The sequence below is a fragment of the Somniosus microcephalus genome, chromosome 19 (genome assembly GCF_052327205.1).
Source record: "Somniosus microcephalus isolate GS21.2 chromosome 19, FLI_Smic_1.0, whole genome shotgun sequence".
In the NCBI taxonomy this organism is placed as follows: domain Eukaryota; kingdom Metazoa; phylum Chordata; class Chondrichthyes; order Squaliformes; family Somniosidae; genus Somniosus; species Somniosus microcephalus.
Genome location: NC_141005.1, coordinates 23857408 through 23879815, shown reverse-complemented (window position 1 = coordinate 23879815; position 22408 = coordinate 23857408). Strand labels below are relative to the sequence as shown.

The window sequence follows — 22408 nt, the reverse complement described above, 5'->3', positions numbered from 1 at the left end:
ACTGAATTCCATTTGCCACTGTTCTGCCCACTAGACGAGTCCATTGATATCTTCCTGCAGTCTACAGCATTCTGTTTCATTATTAACCACACGGCCAATTTTTGTATCATCTGCAAACTTCTTAATCATACTTCCTACATTCAAATCCAAATCATTGATATATACCAGAAAAAGCAAAGGGCCCAGTACTGAGTCGGTGCAGGCTCGATGGGCCGAAATGGCCTCTATCTGCACTGTGGGGTTTCTGTGATTCTGTGAGCCCTGCGGAACCCCACTGGAAACAGCCTTCCGGTCACAAAGACACCCTTCGACCATTACCCTTTGTTTCCTGCCTCTGAGCCAATTTTGGATCCAACTTGCCACTTTGCCTTGGATCCCATGGGCTTTTACTTTCGTGACCAATCTGGCATGCGGGACCTTATCAAAAGCCTTGCTAAAATCCATATAGACTACATCAAAGGCACTACCCTCATCGACCCTCCTTGTTACCTCCTCGAAAAATTGAATTGCGTTAGTCAGACACGACCTTCCGTTAAGAAATCCATGCTGACTGTCCCTGATTAATCCGTGTCTTTCTAAATGAAGATTTCTCCTGTCCCTCAGAACTTTTTCCAATAATTTTCCCACCACCGAGGTTAGGCTGACTGGCCTGTAATTATGCGGTCTATCCCTCTCTCCCTTTTGAAAGAACGGTAGCACGTTAGCAGTCCTCCAGTGGTCGGGCACCACACCTGTAGCCAGAGAGGATTGTAAAATGATGGTGAGAGCCTGTGCTATTTGGTGTCTTACTTCTCTTAAGAGTGTGGGATAGATTTGATGCGGGCCTGGGTATTTGTCCAGTTTGAAAGATGCTACAGCCCTTAAGACTTGGTGTTTGAGCATGTTTATTTGATGTAATATTTGAATAGAAGGCAATGAAGGGTTGGGCTTGTAGTTTGTTTGTGTGGGAGGCAGAGCAGCAAGAAGAGGTGGAGGGGGGGTGGGGGGGTTGCGGGAGGAGTAAAACTTGTAAATGTAAATTGAGTGTTGAATACTTGTATGAATGTGTAGAAGAAGAGAAAAAAATGGGCGACAGCTTTAAGTAAAGAGAAAGCCAGCCAGCATATGCCTACGGCCATACTAGTCTGAATACGCCCGATCTCGTCTGATCTCGGAAACTAAGCAGAGTCAGGCCTGGTTAGTACTTGGATGGGAGACCGCCTGGGAACACCAGGTGCAGTAGGCTTTTGCTGCCGCCACAGGCTGCTCAACGTTTTGCACACACACGCGCACACACTGCTCTTAATCAATCAACATCCTTTTTGCTGCTCTCTCTCTCTCTCTCTCTCTCTCTCTCTCGCTTTCCTTTGACCATTTCTTCGCTGCACATTCTCCTGCTGCTACACAAATGCAAGGGGCTCCAGACACAGGGCCGAAATAAGCAGAAGAAGAAAATAAGATAGCCAAAATACACACACTGGCGGAGGGCCACCAGGACACAGCAGCAGAGAGGAGAGACAAGGTGCATAGAAAACTCGGAGGGACAAACAGCAACAGAACAAAGAAGAATGTAGAAAGAGCAGCAGTTAAATTCAGGAAAAAAGCAAAGCCAACTAGCATGCTGTTGAAATGCATGTGTGTTAATGCGAGGAGTGTTACAAATAAGATTGACGAGTTGCAGGCGCAAGTTACATAGATACATAGAAGATAGGAGCAGGAGTAGGCCATTCGGCCCTTCGTGCCTGCTCCGCCATTTAATGAGATCATGGCTGATCCTTTAATTCAGTATCCCGTCCCCGCCTTCTCTCCGTAACCCTTAACCCCTTTTGCCCGTAGAAATATATCTAATTCCCTCTTAAATATATTTAATGAGCTGGCGTACACTGCCCTCTGTGGCAATGAGTTCCACAGGTTCACCACTCTCTGAGTGAAGAAATTCCCCCTCATCTCTGTCCTAAATGGTTTAGCCCTTATCCTTAAATTATGTCCTCTAGTTCTGTTTTCACCCGCCAAGGGAAACATTCCTTCTGCATCCAGTCTGTCTAGACCTGTCAGAATTTTATACACTTCTATGAGGTCCCCTCTCAATCTTCTAAACTCCAGTGTGTACATCCCTAAACTACATAGTCTCTCCTCATAGGTCATTCCCGCCATTCCTGGTATCAGCCTGGTGAATCGCCGCTGCACCCCCTCCATGGCAAGAACATCCTTCCTCAGATGAGGCGACCAAAACTGTACACAGTACTCGAGGTGTGGTCTCACCAGTGCCCTGTACAGCTGCAGCAAGGTATCCCTGTTCCTGTATTCTAACCCTTTTGCTATGAAGGCCAGCATACCGTTTGCCTTCTTGACCGCCTGTTGCACCTGCATGCTCGCCTTCAGTGACTGGTGTACAAGAACACCCAGGTCTCTCTGTACTTCCCCCTCTCCCAATCTATTGCCATTTAAATAATAATTTGCCCTCCCGTTCCTGCACCCAAGGTGGATAACTTCGCACTTGTCCACATTATAGTGCATCTGCCATTTATCCGCCCAATCGCCCAGTCTGTCCAAATCGCTCTGGAGCTTCCTGGTCTCTTCCTCTGAGCCCACCCCACCTCCTAGTTTAGTGTCGTCTGCAAATTTGGAAATGCTGCATCCGACTCCCTGATCCAGGTCATTAATGTAAATTGTGAACAGCTGGGGGCCCAGGACAGATCCCTGTGGTACCCCACTTGTTACTGCCTGTCATTCAGAAAATGAGCCGTTTATTCCAACTCTCTGTTTTCTATCTGACAGCCAGTTCCCTATCCACGCCAAAACTTTCCCCTTTATCCCATGAGCCTCAATTTTCCATGCTAATCTTTTATGTGGGACCTTATCGAAGGCCTTTTGGAAGTCCAGGTACACCACATCTACTGGCTCTCCCCCATCTATTCTACCAGTTACTCCCTCAAAAAATTCCAATAGATTAGTCAAGCACGATTTACCCTTTGTAAATCCATGTTGACTCTGTCCTATCCTGTCCCCATTTGCTAAGTGCTCCGCTATTTCATCCTTAATGATGGACTCCAGCATTTTGCCCACAACTGATGTAAGGCTTACAGGTCTGTAATTACCTGCTTTTTCCCTACCCCCCTTTTTGAATAGTGGGGTAACGTTAGCTACCCTCCAATCCATCGGCACTGTTCCCGAGTCTAATGAATGCCACATGGGGTTATGCAATAGTAGCTATAACGGAGACCTGGCTTCAAAATGGGCGGAATTGGAAACTAAACAATCCTGGCTACAATGTAATAACATTTGTAGAAGTCGTGTGGGCAGATGTCACATGATCAGGCAGAATCATAGAAATTTACAGCACAGAAGGAGGCCATTCGGCCCATCTTGTCCGTGCCAGCCGACAAAGAGCAATCCACCCAAATCCCACTTTACAGCACTTGGTCCGTAGCCTTGTAGGTTACGGCAGTTCAAGTGCATATCCAAGTACTTTTTAAACGTGATGAGGGTTTCTGCCTCTACCACCCTTTCAGGCAGTGCATTCCAGACCCCCACCATTCACTGGGTGAAAAAATGTCTCCTCAAATTCCCTGTAAACCTCCTACCAATTACTTGAAATCTATTATTGACCCTTCTGCTAAGGGAAATAGGTCCTTCCTATCCACTCTATCTCGGCCCCTCATAATTTTACACACCTCAATTAGGTCTCGCCTCAGCCTCCTGTGTTCCAAAGAAAACAACCCCAGCCTATCCAATCTTTCCTCATAACTAAAATTCCCCAGCCCAGGCAACATCCTCGGAAATCTCCTCTGCACCTTCTCTAGTGCAATCGCATCCTTCTTGTAATGTGGTGACCAGAACTGCACGCGGCACTCTAGCTGCGGCCTAACTAGTGTTTTATACAGTTGAAGCATAACCTCCCCGCTCTTATATTCTACGCCTCGGCTAATAAAGGCAAGTATCCCGTATGCCTGCTTAACCACTTTATCTACCTGTCCTGCTACCTTCAGGGATCTGTGGACATGCACTCCAAGGTCCCGCTGATCCTCTGCATTTCTCAGTGTCCTACCATTTATTGTGTATTCCAACTGAATTCCATTTGCCACTGTTCTGCCCACTAGACGAGTCCATTGATATCTTCCTGCAGTCTACAGCATTCTGTTTCATTATTAACCACACGGCCAATTTTTGTATCATCTGCAAACTTCTTAATCATACTTCCTACATTCAAATCCAAATCATTGATATATACCAGAAAAAGCAAAGGGCCCAGTACTGAGTCGGTGCAGGCTCGATGGGCCGAAATGGCCTCTATCTGCACTGTGGGGTTTCTGTGATTCTGTGAGCCCTGCGGAACCCCACTGGAAACAGCCTTCCGGTCACAAAGACACCCTTCGACCATTACCCTTTGTTTCCTGCCTCTGAGCCAATTTTGGATCCAACTTGCCACTTTGCCTTGGATCCCATGGGCTTTTACTTTCGTGACCAATCTGGCATGCGGGACCTTATCAAAAGCCTTGCTAAAATCCATATAGACTACATCAAAGGCACTACCCTCATCGACCCTCCTTGTTACCTCCTCGAAAAATTGAATTGCGTTAGTCAGACACGACCTTCCGTTAAGAAATCCATGCTGACTGTCCCTGATTAATCCGTGTCTTTCTAAATGAAGATTTCTCCTGTCCCTCAGAACTTTTTCCAATAATTTTCCCACCACCGAGGTTAGGCTGACTGGCCTGTAATTATGCGGTCTATCCCTCTCTCCCTTTTGAAAGAACGGTAGCACGTTAGCAGTCCTCCAGTGGTCGGGCACCACACCTGTAGCCAGAGAGGATTGTAAAATGATGGTGAGAGCCTGTGCTATTTGGTGTCTTACTTCTCTTAAGAGTGTGGGATAGATTTGATGCGGGCCTGGGTATTTGTCCAGTTTGAAAGATGCTACAGCCCTTAAGACTTGGTGTTTGAGCATGTTTATTTGATGTAATATTTGAATAGAAGGCAATGAAGGGTTGGGCTTGTAGTTTGTTTGTGTGGGAGGCAGAGCAGCAAGAAGAGGTGGAGGGGGGGTGGGGGGGTTGCGGGAGGAGTAAAACTTGTAAATGTAAATTGAGTGTTGAATACTTGTATGAATGTGTAGAAGAAGAGAAAAAAATGGGCGACAGCTTTAAGTAAAGAGAAAGCCAGCCAGCATATGCCTACGGCCATACTAGTCTGAATACGCCCGATCTCGTCTGATCTCGGAAGCTAAGCAGAGTCAGGCCTGGTTAGTACTTGGATGGGAGACCGCCTGGGAACACCAGGTGCAGTAGGCTTTTGCTGCCGCCACAGGCTGCTCAACGTTTTGCACACACACGCGCACACACTGCTCTTAATCAATCAACATCCTTTTTGCTGCTCTCTCTCTCTCTCTCTCTCTCTCGCTTTCCTTTGACCATTTCTTCGCTGCACATTCTCCTGCTGCTACACAAATGCAAGGGGCTCCAGACACAGGGCCGAAATAAGCAGAAGAAGAAAATAAGATAGCCAAAATACACACACTGGCGGAGGGCCACCAGGACACAGCAGCAGAGAGGAGAGACAAGGTGCATAGAAAACTCGGAGGGACAAACAGCAACAGAACAAAGAAGAATGTAGAAAGAGCAGCAGTTAAATTCAGGAAAAAAGCAAAGCCAACTAGCATGCTGTTGAAATGCATGTGTGTTAATGCGAGGAGTGTTACAAATAAGATTGACGAGTTGCAGGCGCAAGTTGCCACATGGGGTTATGCAATAGTAGCTATAACGGAGACCTGGCTTCAAAATGGGCGGAATTGGAAACTAAACAATCCTGGCTACAATGTAATAACATTTGTAGAAGTCGTGTGGGCAGATGTCACATGATCAGGCAGAATCATAGAAATTTACAGCACAGAAGGAGGCCATTCGGCCCATCTTGTCCGTGCCAGCCGACAAAGAGCAATCCACCCAAATCCCACTTTACAGCACTTGGTCCGTAGCCTTGTAGGTTACGGCAGTTCAAGTGCATATCCAAGTACTTTTTAAACGTGATGAGGGTTTCTGCCTCTACCACCCTTTCAGGCAGTGCATTCCAGACCCCCACCATTCACTGGGTGAAAAAATGTCTCCTCAAATTCCCTGTAAACCTCCTACCAATTACTTGAAATCTATTATTGACCCTTCTGCTAAGGGAAATAGGTCCTTCCTATCCACTCTATCTCGGCCCCTCATAATTTTACACACCTCAATTAGGTCTCGCCTCAGCCTCCTGTGTTCCAAAGAAAACAACCCCAGCCTATCCAATCTTTCCTCATAACTAAAATTCCCCAGCCCAGGCAACATCCTCGGAAATCTCCTCTGCACCTTCTCTAGTGCAATCGCATCCTTCTTGTAATGTGGTGACCAGAACTGCACGCGGCACTCTAGCTGCGGCCTAACTAGTGTTTTATACAGTTGAAGCATAACCTCCCCGCTCTTATATTCTACGCCTCGGCTAATAAAGGCAAGTATCCCGTATGCCTGCTTAACCACTTTATCTACCTGTCCTGCTACCTTCAGGGATCTGTGGACATGCACTCCAAGGTCCCGCTGATCCTCTGCATTTCTCAGTGTCCTACCATTTATTGTGTATTCCAACTGAATTCCATTTGCCACTGTTCTGCCCACTAGACGAGTCCATTGATATCTTCCTGCAGTCTACAGCATTCTGTTTCATTATTAACCACACGGCCAATTTTTGTATCATCTGCAAACTTCTTAATCATACTTCCTACATTCAAATCCAAATCATTGATATATACCAGAAAAAGCAAAGGGCCCAGTACTGAGTCGGTGCAGGCTCGATGGGCCGAAATGGCCTCTATCTGCACTGTGGGGTTTCTGTGATTCTGTGAGCCCTGCGGAACCCCACTGGAAACAGCCTTCCGGTCACAAAGACACCCTTCGACCATTACCCTTTGTTTCCTGCCTCTGAGCCAATTTTGGATCCAACTTGCCACTTTGCCTTGGATCCCATGGGCTTTTACTTTCGTGACCAATCTGGCATGCGGGACCTTATCAAAAGCCTTGCTAAAATCCATATAGACTACATCAAAGGCACTACCCTCATCGACCCTCCTTGTTACCTCCTCGAAAAATTGAATTGCGTTAGTCAGACACGACCTTCCGTTAAGAAATCCATGCTGACTGTCCCTGATTAATCCGTGTCTTTCTAAATGAAGATTTCTCCTGTCCCTCAGAACTTTTTCCAATAATTTTCCCACCACCGAGGTTAGGCTGACTGGCCTGTAATTATGCGGTCTATCCCTCTCTCCCTTTTGAAAGAACGGTAGCACGTTAGCAGTCCTCCAGTGGTCGGGCACCACACCTGTAGCCAGAGAGGATTGTAAAATGATGGTGAGAGCCTGTGCTATTTGGTGTCTTACTTCTCTTAAGAGTGTGGGATAGATTTGATGCGGGCCTGGGTATTTGTCCAGTTTGAAAGATGCTACAGCCCTTAAGACTTGGTGTTTGAGCATGTTTATTTGATGTAATATTTGAATAGAAGGCAATGAAGGGTTGGGCTTGTAGTTTGTTTGTGTGGGAGGCAGAGCAGCAAGAAGAGGTGGAGGGGGGGTGGGGGGGTTGCGGGAGGAGTAAAACTTGTAAATGTAAATTGAGTGTTGAATACTTGTATGAATGTGTAGAAGAAGAGAAAAAAATGGGCGACAGCTTTAAGTAAAGAGAAAGCCAGCCAGCATATGCCTACGGCCATACTAGTCTGAATACGCCCAATCTCGTCTGATCTCGGAAGCTAAGCAGCGTCAGGCCTGGTTAGTACTTGGATGGGAGACCGCCTGGGAACACCAGGTGCAGTAGGCTTTTGCTGCCGCCACAGGCTGCTCAACGTTTTGCACACACACGCGCACACACTGCTCTTAATCAATCAACATCCTTTTTGCTGCTCTCTCTCTCTCTCTCTCTCTCTCTCTCGCTTTCCTTTGACCATTTCTTCGCTGCACATTCTCCTGCTGCTACACAAATGCAAGGGGCTCCAGACACAGGGCCGAAATAAGCAGAAGAAGAAAATAAGATAGCCAAAATACACACACTGGCGGAGGGCCACCAGGACACAGCAGCAGAGAGGAGAGACAAGGTGCATAGAAAACTCGGAGGGACAAACAGCAACAGAACAAAGAAGAATGTAGAAAGAGCAGCAGTTAAATTCAGGAAAAAAGCAAAGCCAACTAGCATGCTGTTGAAATGCATGTGTGTTAATGCGAGGAGTGTTACAAATAAGATTGACGAGTTGCAGGCGCAAGTTGCCACATGGGGTTATGCAATAGTAGCTATAACGGAGACCTGGCTTCAAAATGGGCGGAATTGGAAACTAAACAATCCTGGCTACAATGTAATAACATTTGTAGAAGTCGTGTGGGCAGATGTCACATGATCAGGCAGAATCATAGAAATTTACAGCACAGAAGGAGGCCATTCGGCCCATCTTGTCCGTGCCAGCCGACAAAGAGCAATCCACCCAAATCCCACTTTACAGCACTTGGTCCGTAGCCTTGTAGGTTACGGCAGTTCAAGTGCATATCCAAGTACTTTTTAAACGTGATGAGGGTTTCTGCCTCTACCACCCTTTCAGGCAGTGCATTCCAGACCCCCACCATTCACTGGGTGAAAAAATGTCTCCTCAAATTCCCTGTAAACCTCCTACCAATTACTTGAAATCTATTATTGACCCTTCTGCTAAGGGAAATAGGTCCTTCCTATCCACTCTATCTCGGCCCCTCATAATTTTACACACCTCAATTAGGTCTCGCCTCAGCCTCCTGTGTTCCAAAGAAAACAACCCCAGCCTATCCAATCTTTCCTCATAACTAAAATTCCCCAGCCCAGGCAACATCCTCGGAAATCTCCTCTGCACCTTCTCTAGTGCAATCGCATCCTTCTTGTAATGTGGTGACCAGAACTGCACGCGGCACTCTAGCTGCGGCCTAACTAGTGTTTTATACAGTTGAAGCATAACCTCCCCGCTCTTATATTCTACGCCTCGGCTAATAAAGGCAAGTATCCCGTATGCCTGCTTAACCACTTTATCTACCTGTCCTGCTACCTTCAGGGATCTGTGGACATGCACTCCAAGGTCCCGCTGATCCTCTGCATTTCTCAGTGTCCTACCATTTATTGTGTATTCCAACTGAATTCCATTTGCCACTGTTCTGCCCACTAGACGAGTCCATTGATATCTTCCTGCAGTCTACAGCATTCTGTTTCATTATTAACCACACGGCCAATTTTTGTATCATCTGCAAACTTCTTAATCATACTTCCTACATTCAAATCCAAATCATTGATATATACCAGAAAAAGCAAAGGGCCCAGTACTGAGTCGGTGCAGGCTCGATGGGCCGAAATGGCCTCTATCTGCACTGTGGGGTTTCTGTGATTCTGTGAGCCCTGCGGAACCCCACTGGAAACAGCCTTCCGGTCACAAAGACACCCTTCGACCATTACCCTTTGTTTCCTGCCTCTGAGCCAATTTTGGATCCAACTTGCCACTTTGCCTTGGATCCCATGGGCTTTTACTTTCGTGACCAATCTGGCATGCGGGACCTTATCAAAAGCCTTGCTAAAATCCATATAGACTACATCAAAGGCACTACCCTCATCGACCCTCCTTGTTACCTCCTCGAAAAATTGAATTGCGTTAGTCAGACACGACCTTCCGTTAAGAAATCCATGCTGACTGTCCCTGATTAATCCGTGTCTTTCTAAATGAAGATTTCTCCTGTCCCTCAGAACTTTTTCCAATAATTTTCCCACCACCGAGGTTAGGCTGACTGGCCTGTAATTATGCGGTCTATCCCTCTCTCCCTTTTGAAAGAACGGTAGCACGTTAGCAGTCCTCCAGTGGTCGGGCACCACACCTGTAGCCAGAGAGGATTGTAAAATGATGGTGAGAGCCTGTGCTATTTGGTGTCTTACTTCTCTTAAGAGTGTGGGATAGATTTGATGCGGGCCTGGGTATTTGTCCAGTTTGAAAGATGCTACAGCCCTTAAGACTTGGTGTTTGAGCATGTTTATTTGATGTAATATTTGAATAGAAGGCAATGAAGGGTTGGGCTTGTAGTTTGTTTGTGTGGGAGGCAGAGCAGCAAGAAGAGGTGGAGGGGGGGTGGGGGGGTTGCGGGAGGAGTAAAACTTGTAAATGTAAATTGAGTGTTGAATACTTGTATGAATGTGTAGAAGAAGAGAAAAAAATGGGCGACAGCTTTAAGTAAAGAGAAAGCCAGCCAGCATATGCCTACGGCCATACTAGTCTGAATACGCCCGATCTCGTCTGATCTCGGAAGCTAAGCAGAGTCAGGCCTGGTTAGTACTTGGATGGGAGACCGCCTGGGAACACCAGGTGCAGTAGGCTTTTGCTGCCGCCACAGGCTGCTCAACGTTTTGCACACACACGCGCACACACTGCTCTTAATCAATCAACATCCTTTTTGCTGCTCTCTCTCTCTCTCTCTCGCTTTCCTTTGACCATTTCTTCGCTGCACATTCTCCTGCTGCTACACAAATGCAAGGGGCTCCAGACACAGGGCCGAAATAAGCAGAAGAAGAAAATAAGATAGCCAAAATACACACACTGGCGGAGGGCCACCAGGACACAGCAGCAGAGAGGAGAGACAAGGTGCATAGAAAACTCGGAGGGACAAACAGCAACAGAACAAAGAAGAATGTAGAAAGAGCAGCAGTTAAATTCAGGAAAAAAGCAAAGCCAACTAGCATGCTGTTGAAATGCATGTGTGTTAATGCGAGGAGTGTTACAAATAAGATTGACGAGTTGCAGGCGCAAGTTGCCACATGGGGTTATGCAATAGTAGCTATAACGGAGACCTGGCTTCAAAATGGGCGGAATTGGAAACTAAACAATCCTGGCTACAATGTAATAACATTTGTAGAAGTCGTGTGGGCAGATGTCACATGATCAGGCAGAATCATAGAAATTTACAGCACAGAAGGAGGCCATTCGGCCCATCTTGTCCGTGCCAGCCGACAAAGAGCAATCCACCCAAATCCCACTTTACAGCACTTGGTCCGTAGCCTTGTAGGTTACGGCAGTTCAAGTGCATATCCAAGTACTTTTTAAACGTGATGAGGGTTTCTGCCTCTACCACCCTTTCAGGCAGTGCATTCCAGACCCCCACCATTCACTGGGTGAAAAAATGTCTCCTCAAATTCCCTGTAAACCTCCTACCAATTACTTGAAATCTATTATTGACCCTTCTGCTAAGGGAAATAGGTCCTTCCTATCCACTCTATCTCGGCCCCTCATAATTCTACACACCTCAATTAGGTCTCGCCTCAGCCTCCTGTGTTCCAAAGAAAACAACCCCAGCCTATCCAATCTTTCCTCATAACTAAAATTCCCCAGCCCAGGCAACATCCTCGGAAATCTCCTCTGCACCTTCTCTAGTGCAATCGCATCCTTCTTGTAATGTGGTGACCAGAACTGCACGCGGCACTCTAGCTGCGGCCTAACTAGTGTTTTATACAGTTGAAGCATAACCTCCCCGCTCTTATATTCTACGCCTCGGCTAATAAAGGCAAGTATCCCGTATGCCTGCTTAACCACTTTATCTACCTGTCCTGCTACCTTCAGGGATCTGTGGACATGCACTCCAAGGTCCCGCTGATCCTCTGCATTTCTCAGTGTCCTACCATTTATTGTGTATTCCAACTGAATTCCATTTGCCACTGTTCTGCCCACTAGACGAGTCCATTGATATCTTCCTGCAGTCTACAGCATTCTGTTTCATTATTAACCACACGGCCAATTTTTGTATCATCTGCAAACTTCTTAATCATACTTCCTACATTCAAATCCAAATCATTGATATATACCAGAAAAAGCAAAGGGCCCAGTACTGAGTCGGTGCAGGCTCGATGGGCCGAAATGGCCTCTATCTGCACTGTGGGGTTTCTGTGATTCTGTGAGCCCTGCGGAACCCCACTGGAAACAGCCTTCCGGTCACAAAGACACCCTTCGACCATTACCCTTTGTTTCCTGCCTCTGAGCCAATTTTGGATCCAACTTGCCACTTTGCCTTGGATCCCATGGGCTTTTACTTTCGTGACCAATCTGGCATGCGGGACCTTATCAAAAGCCTTGCTAAAATCCATATAGACTACATCAAAGGCACTACCCTCATCGACCCTCCTTGTTACCTCCTCGAAAAATTGAATTGCGTTAGTCAGACACGACCTTCCGTTAAGAAATCCATGCTGACTGTCCCTGATTAATCCGTGTCTTTCTAAATGAAGATTTCTCCTGTCCCTCAGAACTTTTTCCAATAATTTTCCCACCACCGAGGTTAGGCTGACTGGCCTGTAATTATGCGGTCTATCCCTCTCTCCCTTTTGAAAGAACGGTAGCACGTTAGCAGTCCTCCAGTGGTCGGGCACCACACCTGTAGCCAGAGAGGATTGTAAAATGATGGTGAGAGCCTGTGCTATTTGGTGTCTTACTTCTCTTAAGAGTGTGGGATAGATTTGATGCGGGCCTGGGTATTTGTCCAGTTTGAAAGATGCTACAGCCCTTAAGACTTGGTGTTTGAGCATGTTTATTTGATGTAATATTTGAATAGAAGGCAATGAAGGGTTGGGCTTGTAGTTTGTTTGTGTGGGAGGCAGAGCAGCAAGAAGAGGTGGAGGGGGGGTGGGGGGGTTGCGGGAGGAGTAAAACTTGTAAATGTAAATTGAGTGTTGAATACTTGTATGAATGTGTAGAAGAAGAGAAAAAAATGGGCGACAGCTTTAAGTAAAGAGAAAGCCAGCCAGCATATGCCTACGGCCATACTAGTCTGAATACGCCCGATCTCGTCTGATCTCGGAAGCTAAGCAGAGTCAGGCCTGGTTAGTACTTGGATGGGAGACCGCCTGGGAACACCAGGTGCAGTAGGCTTTTGCTGCCGCCACAGGCTGCTCAACGTTTTGCACACACACGCGCACACACTGCTCTTAATCAATCAACATCCTTTTTGCTGCTCTCTCTCTCTCTCTCTCTCTCTCTCGCTTTCCTTTGACCATTTCTTCGCTGCACATTCTCCTGCTGCTACACAAATGCAAGGGGCTCCAGACACAGGGCCGAAATAAGCAGAAGAAGAAAATAAGATAGCCAAAATACACACACTGGCGGAGGGCCACCAGGACACAGCAGCAGAGAGGAGAGACAAGGTGCATAGAAAACTCGGAGGGACAAACAGCAACAGAACAAAGAAGAATGTAGAAAGAGCAGCAGTTAAATTCAGGAAAAAAGCAAAGCCAACTAGCATGCTGTTGAAATGCATGTGTGTTAATGCGAGGAGTGTTACAAATAAGATTGACGAGTTGCAGGCGCAAGTTGCCACATGGGGTTATGCAATAGTAGCTATAACGGAGACCTGGCTTCAAAATGGGCGGAATTGGAAACTAAACAATCCTGGCTACAATGTAATAACATTTGTAGAAGTCGTGTGGGCAGATGTCACATGATCAGGCAGAATCATAGAAATTTACAGCACAGAAGGAGGCCATTCGGCCCATCTTGTCCGTGCCAGCCGACAAAGAGCAATCCACCCAAATCCCACTTTACAGCACTTGGTCCGTAGCCTTGTAGGTTACGGCAGTTCAAGTGCATATCCAAGTACTTTTTAAACGTGATGAGGGTTTCTGCCTCTACCACCCTTTCAGGCAGTGCATTCCAGACCCCCACCATTCACTGGGTGAAAAAATGTCTCCTCAAATTCCCTGTAAACCTCCTACCAATTACTTGAAATCTATTATTGACCCTTCTGCTAAGGGAAATAGGTCCTTCCTATCCACTCTATCTCGGCCCCTCATAATTTTACACACCTCAATTAGGTCTCGCCTCAGCCTCCTGTGTTCCAAAGAAAACAACCCCAGCCTATCCAATCTTTCCTCATAACTAAAATTCCCCAGCCCAGGCAACATCCTCGGAAATCTCCTCTGCACCTTCTCTAGTGCAATCGCATCCTTCTTGTAATGTGGTGACCAGAACTGCACGCGGCACTCTAGCTGCGGCCTAACTAGTGTTTTATACAGTTGAAGCATAACCTCCCCGCTCTTATATTCTACGCCTCGGCTAATAAAGGCAAGTATCCCGTATGCCTGCTTAACCACTTTATCTACCTGTCCTGCTACCTTCAGGGATCTGTGGACATGCACTCCAAGGTCCCGCTGATCCTCTGCATTTCTCAGTGTCCTACCATTTATTGTGTATTCCAACTGAATTCCATTTGCCACTGTTCTGCCCACTAGACGAGTCCATTGATATCTTCCTGCAGTCTACAGCATTCTGTTTCATTATTAACCACACGGCCAATTTTTGTATCATCTGCAAACTTCTTAATCATACTTCCTACATTCAAATCCAAATCATTGATATATACCAGAAAAAGCAAAGGGCCCAGTACTGAGTCGGTGCAGGCTCGATGGGCCGAAATGGCCTCTATCTGCACTGTGGGGTTTCTGTGATTCTGTGAGCCCTGCGGAACCCCACTGGAAACAGCCTTCCGGTCACAAAAACACCCTTCGACCATTACCCTTTGTTTCCTGCCTCTGAGCCAATTTTGGATCCAACTTGCCACTTTGCCTTGGATCCCATGGGCTTTTACTTTCGTGACCAATCTGGCATGCGGGACCTTATCAAAAGCCTTGCTAAAATCCATATAGACTACATCAAAGGCACTACCCTCATCGACCCTCCTTGTTACCTCCTCGAAAAATTGAATTGCGTTAGTCAGACACGACCTTCCGTTAAGAAATCCATGCTGACTGTCCCTGATTAATCCGTGTCTTTCTAAATGAAGATTTCTCCTGTCCCTCAGAACTTTTTCCAATAATTTTCCCACCACCGAGGTTAGGCTGACTGGCCTGTAATTATGCGGTCTATCCCTCTCTCCCTTTTGAAAGAACGGTAGCACGTTAGCAGTCCTCCAGTGGTCGGGCACCACACCTGTAGCCAGAGAGGATTGTAAAATGATGGTGAGAGCCTGTGCTATTTGGTGTCTTACTTCTCTTAAGAGTGTGGGATAGATTTGATGCGGGCCTGGGTATTTGTCCAGTTTGAAAGATGCTACAGCCCTTAAGACTTGGTGTTTGAGCATGTTTATTTGATGTAATATTTGAATAGAAGGCAATGAAGGGTTGGGCTTGTAGTTTGTTTGTGTGGGAGGCAGAGCAGCAAGAAGAGGTGGAGGGGGGGTGGGGGGGTTGCGGGAGGAGTAAAACTTGTAAATGTAAATTGAGTGTTGAATACTTGTATGAATGTGTAGAAGAAGAGAAAAAAATGGGCGACAGCTTTAAGTAAAGAGAAAGCCAGCCAGCATATGCCTACGGCCATACTAGTCTGAATACGCCCGATCTCGTCTGATCTCAGAAGCTAAGCAGAGTCAGGCCTGGTTAGTACTTGGATGGGAGACCGCCTGGGAACACCAGGTGCAGTAGGCTTTTGCTGCCGCCACAGGCTGCTCAACGTTTTGCACACACACGCGCACACACTGCTCTTAATCAATCAACATCCTTTTTGCTGCTCTCTCTCTCTCTCTCTCTCTCTCTCTCGCTTTCCTTTGACCATTTCTTCGCTGCACATTCTCCTGCTGCTACACAAATGCAAGGGGCTCCAGACACAGGGCCGAAATAAGCAGAAGAAGAAAATAAGATAGCCAAAATACACACACTGGCGGAGGGCCACCAGGACACAGCAGCAGAGAGGAGAGACAAGGTGCATAGAAAACTCGGAGGGACAAACAGCAACAGAACAAAGAAGAATGTAGAAAGAGCAGCAGTTAAATTCAGGAAAAAAGCAAAGCCAACTAGCATGCTGTTGAAATGCATGTGTGTTAATGCGAGGAGTGTTACAAATAAGATTGACGAGTTGCAGGCGCAAGTTGCCACATGGGGTTATGCAATAGTAGCTATAACGGAGACCTGGCTTCAAAATGGGCGGAATTGGAAACTAAACAATCCTGGCTACAATGTAATAACATTTGTAGAAGTCGTGTGGGCAGATGTCACATGATCAGGCAGAATCATAGAAATTTACAGCACAGAAGGAGGCCATTCGGCCCATCTTGTCCGTGCCAGCCGACAAAGAGCAATCCACCCAAATCCCACTTTACAGCACTTGGTCCGTAGCCTTGTAGGTTACGGCAGTTCAAGTGCATATCCAAGTACTTTTTAAACGTGATGAGGGTTTCTGCCTCTACCACCCTTTCAGGCAGTGCATTCCAGACCCCCACCATTCACTGGGTGAAAAAATGTCTCCTCAAATTCCCTGTAAACCTCCTACCAATTACTTGAAATCTATTATTGACCCTTCTGCTAAGGGAAATAGGTCCTTCCTATCCACTCTATCTCGGCCCCTCATAATTTTACACACCTCAATTAGGTCTCGCCTCAGCCTCCTGTGTTCCAAAGAAAACAACCCCAGCCTATCCAATCTTTCCTCATAACTAAAATTCCCCAGCCCAGGCAACATCCTCGGAAATCTCCTCTGCACCTTCTCTAGTGCAATCGCATCCTTCTTGTAATGTGGTGACCAGAACTGCACGCGGCACTCTAGCTGCGGCCTAACTAGTGTTTTATACAGTTGAAGCATAACCTCCCCGCTCTTATATTCTACGCCTCGGCTAATAAAGGCAAGTATCCCGTATGCCTGCTTAACCACTTTATCTACCTGTCCTGCTACCTTCAGGGATCTGTGGACATGCACTCCAAGGTCCCGCTGATCCTCTGCATTTCTCAGTGTCCTACCATTTATTGTGTATTCCAACTGAATTCCATTTGCCACTGTTCTGCCCACTAGACGAGTCCATTGATATCTTCCTGCAGTCTACAGCATTCTGTTTCATTATTAACCACACGGCCAATTTTTGTATCATCTGCAAACTTCTTAATCATACTTCCTACATTCAAATCCAAATCATTGATATATACCAGAAAAAGCAAAGGGCCCAGTACTGAGTCGGTGCAGGCTCGATGGGCCGAAATGGCCTCTATCTGCACTGTGGGGTTTCTGTGATTCTGTGAGCCCTGCGGAACCCCACTGGAAACAGCCTTCCGGTCACAAAGACACCCTTCGACCATTACCCTTTGTTTCCTGCCTCTGAGCCAATTTTGGATCCAACTTGCCACTTTGCCTTGGATCCCATGGGCTTTTACTTTCGTGACCAATCTGGCATGCGGGACCTTATCAAAAGCCTTGCTAAAATCCATATAGACTACATCAAAGGCACTACCCTCATCGACCCTCCTTGTTACCTCCTCGAAAAATTGAATTGCGTTAGTCAGACACGACCTTCCGTTAAGAAATCCATGCTGACTGTCCCTGATTAATCCGTGTCTTTCTAAATGAAGATTTCTCCTGTCCCTCAGAACTTTTTCCAATAATTTTCCCACCACCGAGGTTAGGCTGACTGGCCTGTAATTATGCGGTCTATCCCTCTCTCCCTTTTGAAAGAACGGTAGCACGTTAGCAGTCCTCCAGTGGTCGGGCACCACACCTGTAGCCAGAGAGGATTGTAAAATGATGGTGAGAGCCTGTGCTATTTGGTGTCTTACTTCTCTTAAGAGTGTGGGATAGATTTGATGCGGGCCTGGGTATTTGTCCAGTTTGAAAGATGCTACAGCCCTTAAGACTTGGTGTTTGAGCATGTTTATTTGATGTAATATTTGAATAGAAGGCAATGAAGGGTTGGGCTTGTAGTTTGTTTGTGTGGGAGGCAGAGCAGCAAGAAGAGGTGGAGGGGGGGTGGGGGGGTTGCGGGAGGAGTAAAACTTGTAAATGTAAATTGAGTGTTGAATACTTGTATGAATGTGTAGAAGAAGAGAAAAAAATGGGCGACAGCTTTAAGTAAAGAGAAAGCCAGCCAGCATATGCCTACGGCCATACTAGTCTGAATACGCCCGATCTCGTCTGATCTCGGAAGCTAAGCAGAGTCAGGCCTGGTTAGTACTTGGATGGGAGACCGCCTGGGAACACCAGGTGCAGTAGGCTTTTGCTGCCGCCACAGGCTGCTCAACGTTTTGCACACACACGCGCACACACTGCTCTTAATCAATCAACATCCTTTTTGCTGCTCTCTCTCTCTCTCTCTCTCTCTCTCTCTCTCTCTCTCTCGCTTTCCTTTGACCATTTCTTCGCTGCACATTCTCCTGCTGCTACACAAATGCAAGGGGCTCCAGACACAGGGCCGAAATAAGCAGAAGAAGAAAATAAGATAGCCAAAATACACACACTGGCGGAGGGCCACCAGGACACAGCAGCAGAGAGGAGAGACAAGGTGCATAGAAAACTCGGAGGGACAAACAGCAACAGAACAAAGAAGAATGTAGAAAGAGCAGCAGTTAAATTCAGGAAAAAAGCAAAGCCAACTAGCATGCTGTTGAAATGCATGTGTGTTAATGCGAGGAGTGTTACAAATAAGATTGACGAGTTGCAGGCGCAAGTTGCCACATGGGGTTATGCAATAGTAGCTATAACGGAGACCTGGCTTCAAAATGGGCGGAATTGGAAACTAAACAATCCTGGCTACAATGTAATAACATTTGTAGAAGTCGTGTGGGCAGATGTCACATGATCAGGCAGAATCATAGAAATTTACAGCACAGAAGGAGGCCATTCGGCCCATCTTGTCCGTGCCAGCCGACAAAGAGCAATCCACCCAAATCCCACTTTACAGCACTTGGTCCGTAGCCTTGTAGGTTACGGCAGTTCAAGTGCATATCCAAGTACTTTTTAAACGTGATGAGGGTTTCTGCCTCTACCACCCTTTCAGGCAGTGCATTCCAGACCCCCACCATTCACTGGGTGAAAAAATGTCTCCTCAAATTCCCTGTAAACCTCCTACCAATTACTTGAAATCTATTATTGACCCTTCTGCTAAGGGAAATAGGTCCTTCCTATCCACTCTATCTCGGCCCCTCATAATTTTACACACCTCAATTAGGTCTCGCCTCAGCCTCCTGTGTTCCAAAGAAAACAACCCCAGCCTATCCAATCTTTCCTCATAACTAAAATTCCCCAGCCCAGGCAACATCCTCGGAAATCTCCTCTGCACCTTCTCTAGTGCAATCGCATCCTTCTTGTAATGTGGTGACCAGAACTGCACGCGGCACTCTAGCTGCGGCCTAACTAGTGTTTTATACAGTTGAAGCATAACCTCCCCGCTCTTATATTCTACGCCTCGGCTAATAAAGGCAAGTATCCCGTATGCCTGCTTAACCACTTTATCTACCTGTCCTGCTACCTTCAGGGATCTGTGGACATGCACTCCAAGGTCCCGCTGATCCTCTGCATTTCTCAGTGTCCTACCATTTATTGTGTATTCCAACTGAATTCCATTTGCCACTGTTCTGCCCACTAGACGAGTCCATTGATATCTTCCTGCAGTCTACAGCATTCTGTTTCATTATTAACCACACGGCCAATTTTTGTATCATCTGCAAACTTCTTAATCATACTTCCTACATTCAAATCCAAATCATTGATATATACCAGAAAAAGCAAAGGGCCCAGTACTGAGTCGGTGCAGGCTCGATGGGCCGAAATGGCCTCTATCTGCACTGTGGGGTTTCTGTGATTCTGTGAGCCCTGCGGAACCCCACTGGAAACAGCCTTCCGGTCACAAAGACACCCTTCGACCATTACCCTTTGTTTCCTGCCTCTGAGCCAATTTTGGATCCAACTTGCCACTTTGCCTTGGATCCCATGGGCTTTTACTTTCGTGACCAATCTGGCATGCGGGACCTTATCAAAAGCCTTGCTAAAATCCATATAGACTACATCAAAGGCACTACCCTCATCGACCCTCCTTGTTACCTCCTCGAAAAATTGAATTGCGTTAGTCAGACACGACCTTCCGTTAAGAAATCCATGCTGACTGTCCCTGATTAATCCGTGTCTTTCTAAATGAAGATTTCTCCTGTCCCTCAGAACTTTTTCCAATAATTTTCCCACCACCGAGGTTAGGCTGACTGGCCTGTAATTATGCGGTCTATCCCTCTCTCCCTTTTGAAAGAACGGTAGCACGTTAGCAGTCCTCCAGTGGTCGGGCACCACACCTGTAGCCAGAGAGGATTGTAAAATGATGGTGAGAGCCTGTGCTATTTGGTGTCTTACTTCTCTTAAGAGTGTGGGATAGATTTGATGCGGGCCTGGGTATTTGTCCAGTTTGAAAGATGCTACAGCCCTTAAGACTTGGTGTTTGAGCATGTTTATTTGATGTAATATTTGAATAGAAGGCAATGAAGGGTTGGGCTTGTAGTTTGTTTGTGTGGGAGGCAGAGCAGCAAGAAGAGGTGGAGGGGGGGTGGGGGGGTTGCGGGAGGAGTAAAACTTGTAAATGTAAATTGAGTGTTGAATACTTGTATGAATGTGTAGAAGAAGAGAAAAAAATGGGCGACAGCTTTAAGTAAAGAGAAAGCCAGCCAGCATATGCCTACGGCCATACTAGTCTGAATACGCCCGATCTCGTCTGATCTCGGAAGCTAAGCAGAGTCAGGCCTGGTTAGTACTTGGATGGGAGACCGCCTGGGAACACCAGGTGCAGTAGGCTTTTGCTGCCGCCACAGGCTGCTCAACGTTTTGCACACACACGCGCACACACTGCTCTTAATCAATCAACATCCTTTTTGCTGCTCTCTCTCTCTCTCTCTCTCTCTCTCGCTTTCCTTTGACCATTTCTTCGCTGCACATTCTCCTGCTGCTACACAAATGCAAGGGGCTCCAGACACAGGGCCGAAATAAGCAGAAGAAGAAAATAAGATAGCCAAAATACACACACTGGCGGAGGGCCACCAGGACACAGCAGCAGAGAGGAGAGACAAGGTGCATAGAAAACTCGGAGGGACAAACAGCAACAGAACAAAGAAGAATGTAGAAAGAGCAGCAGTTAAATTCAGGAAAAAAGCAAAGCCAACTAGCATGCTGTTGAAATGCATGTGTGTTAATGCGAGGAGTGTTACAAATAAGATTGACGAGTTGCAGGCGCAAGTTGCCACATGGGGTTATGCAATAGTAGCTATAACGGAGACCTGGCTTCAAAATGGGCGGAATTGGAAACTAAACAATCCTGGCTACAATGTAATAACATTTGTAGAAGTCGTGTGGGCAGATGTCACATGATCAGGCAGAATCATAGAAATTTACAGCACAGAAGGAGGCCATTCGGCCCATCTTGTCCGTGCCAGCCGACAAAGAGCAATCCACCCAAATCCCACTTTACAGCACTTGGTCCGTAGCCTTGTAGGTTACGGCAGTTCAAGTGCATATCCAAGTACTTTTTAAACGTGATGAGGGTTTCTGCCTCTACCACCCTTTCAGGCAGTGCATTCCAGACCCCCACCATTCACTGGGTGAAAAAATGTCTCCTCAAATTCCCTGTAAACCTCCTACCAATTACTTGAAATCTATTATTGACCCTTCTGCTAAGGGAAATAGGTCCTTCCTATCCACTCTATCTCGGCCCCTCATAATTTTACACACCTCAATTAGGTCTCGCCTCAGCCTCCTGTGTTCCAAAGAAAACAACCCCAGCCTATCCAATCTTTCCTCATAACTAAAATTCCCCAGCCCAGGCAACATCCTCGGAAATCTCCTCTGCACCTTCTCTAGTGCAATCGCATCCTTCTTGTAATGTGGTGACCAGAACTGCACGCGGCACTCTAGCTGCGGCCTAACTAGTGTTTTATACAGTTGAAGCATAACCTCCCCGCTCTTATATTCTACGCCTCGGCTAATAAAGGCAAGTATCCCGTATGCCTGCTTAACCACTTTATCTACCTGTCCTGCTACCTTCAGGGATCTGTGGACATGCACTCCAAGGTCCCGCTGATCCTCTGCATTTCTCAGTGTCCTACCATTTATTGTGTATTCCAACTGAATTCCATTTGCCACTGTTCTGCCCACTAGACGAGTCCATTGATATCTTCCTGCAGTCTACAGCATTCTGTTTCATTATTAACCACACGGCCAATTTTTGTATCATCTGCAAACTTCTTAATCATACTTCCTACATTCAAATCCAAATCATTGATATATACCAGAAAAAGCAAAGGGCCCAGTACTGAGTCGGTGCAGGCTCGATGGGCCGAAATGGCCTCTATCTGCACTGTGGGGTTTCTGTGATTCTGTGAGCCCTGCGGAACCCCACTGGAAACAGCCTTCCGGTCACAAAAACACCCTTCGACCATTACCCTTTGTTTCCTGCCTCTGAGCCAATTTTGGATCCAACTTGCCACTTTGCCTTGGATCCCATGGGCTTTTACTTTCGTGACCAATCTGGCATGCGGGACCTTATCAAAAGCCTTGCTAAAATCCATATAGACTACATCAAAGGCACTACCCTCATCGACCCTCCTTGTTACCTCCTCGAAAAATTGAATTGCGTTAGTCAGACACGACCTTCCGT

The 22408-nt window shown here is 46.6% G+C and overlaps 7 non-coding genes and 1 pseudogene across 7 annotated transcripts; all 8 read left to right on the top strand.

Moving 5' to 3' along the window:
- Nucleotides 1-1106: 1106 nt before the first annotated feature.
- On the top strand, nucleotides 1107-1225 carry LOC147104121 (5S ribosomal RNA). The gene has a single exon (XR_015072867.1). It is a non-coding gene; the product is annotated as a 5S ribosomal RNA (ribosomal RNA).
- A 3926-nt stretch (nucleotides 1226-5151) lies between these two features.
- Nucleotides 5152-5270, top strand: LOC147104120 (5S ribosomal RNA). Its single transcript, XR_015072488.1, has one exon. It is a non-coding gene; the product is annotated as a 5S ribosomal RNA (ribosomal RNA).
- A 2425-nt stretch (nucleotides 5271-7695) lies between these two features.
- Nucleotides 7696-7814, top strand: LOC147104119 (5S ribosomal RNA; annotated as a pseudogene).
- Nucleotides 7815-10243: 2429 nt separating this feature from the next.
- Nucleotides 10244-10362, top strand: LOC147104118 (5S ribosomal RNA). Its single transcript, XR_015072486.1, has one exon. It is a non-coding gene; the product is annotated as a 5S ribosomal RNA (ribosomal RNA).
- A 2419-nt stretch (nucleotides 10363-12781) lies between these two features.
- Nucleotides 12782-12900, top strand: LOC147104117 (5S ribosomal RNA). Its single transcript, XR_015072485.1, has one exon. It is a non-coding gene; the product is annotated as a 5S ribosomal RNA (ribosomal RNA).
- A 2427-nt stretch (nucleotides 12901-15327) lies between these two features.
- LOC147104116 (5S ribosomal RNA) lies at nucleotides 15328-15446 on the top strand. Its single transcript, XR_015072876.1, has one exon. It is a non-coding gene; the product is annotated as a 5S ribosomal RNA (ribosomal RNA).
- A 2429-nt stretch (nucleotides 15447-17875) lies between these two features.
- LOC147104115 (5S ribosomal RNA) lies at nucleotides 17876-17994 on the top strand. Its single transcript, XR_015072484.1, has one exon. It is a non-coding gene; the product is annotated as a 5S ribosomal RNA (ribosomal RNA).
- Nucleotides 17995-20435: 2441 nt separating this feature from the next.
- Nucleotides 20436-20554, top strand: LOC147104114 (5S ribosomal RNA). The gene has a single exon (XR_015072482.1). It is a non-coding gene; the product is annotated as a 5S ribosomal RNA (ribosomal RNA).
- The last annotated feature ends 1854 nt before the right edge of the window (nucleotides 20555-22408 follow it).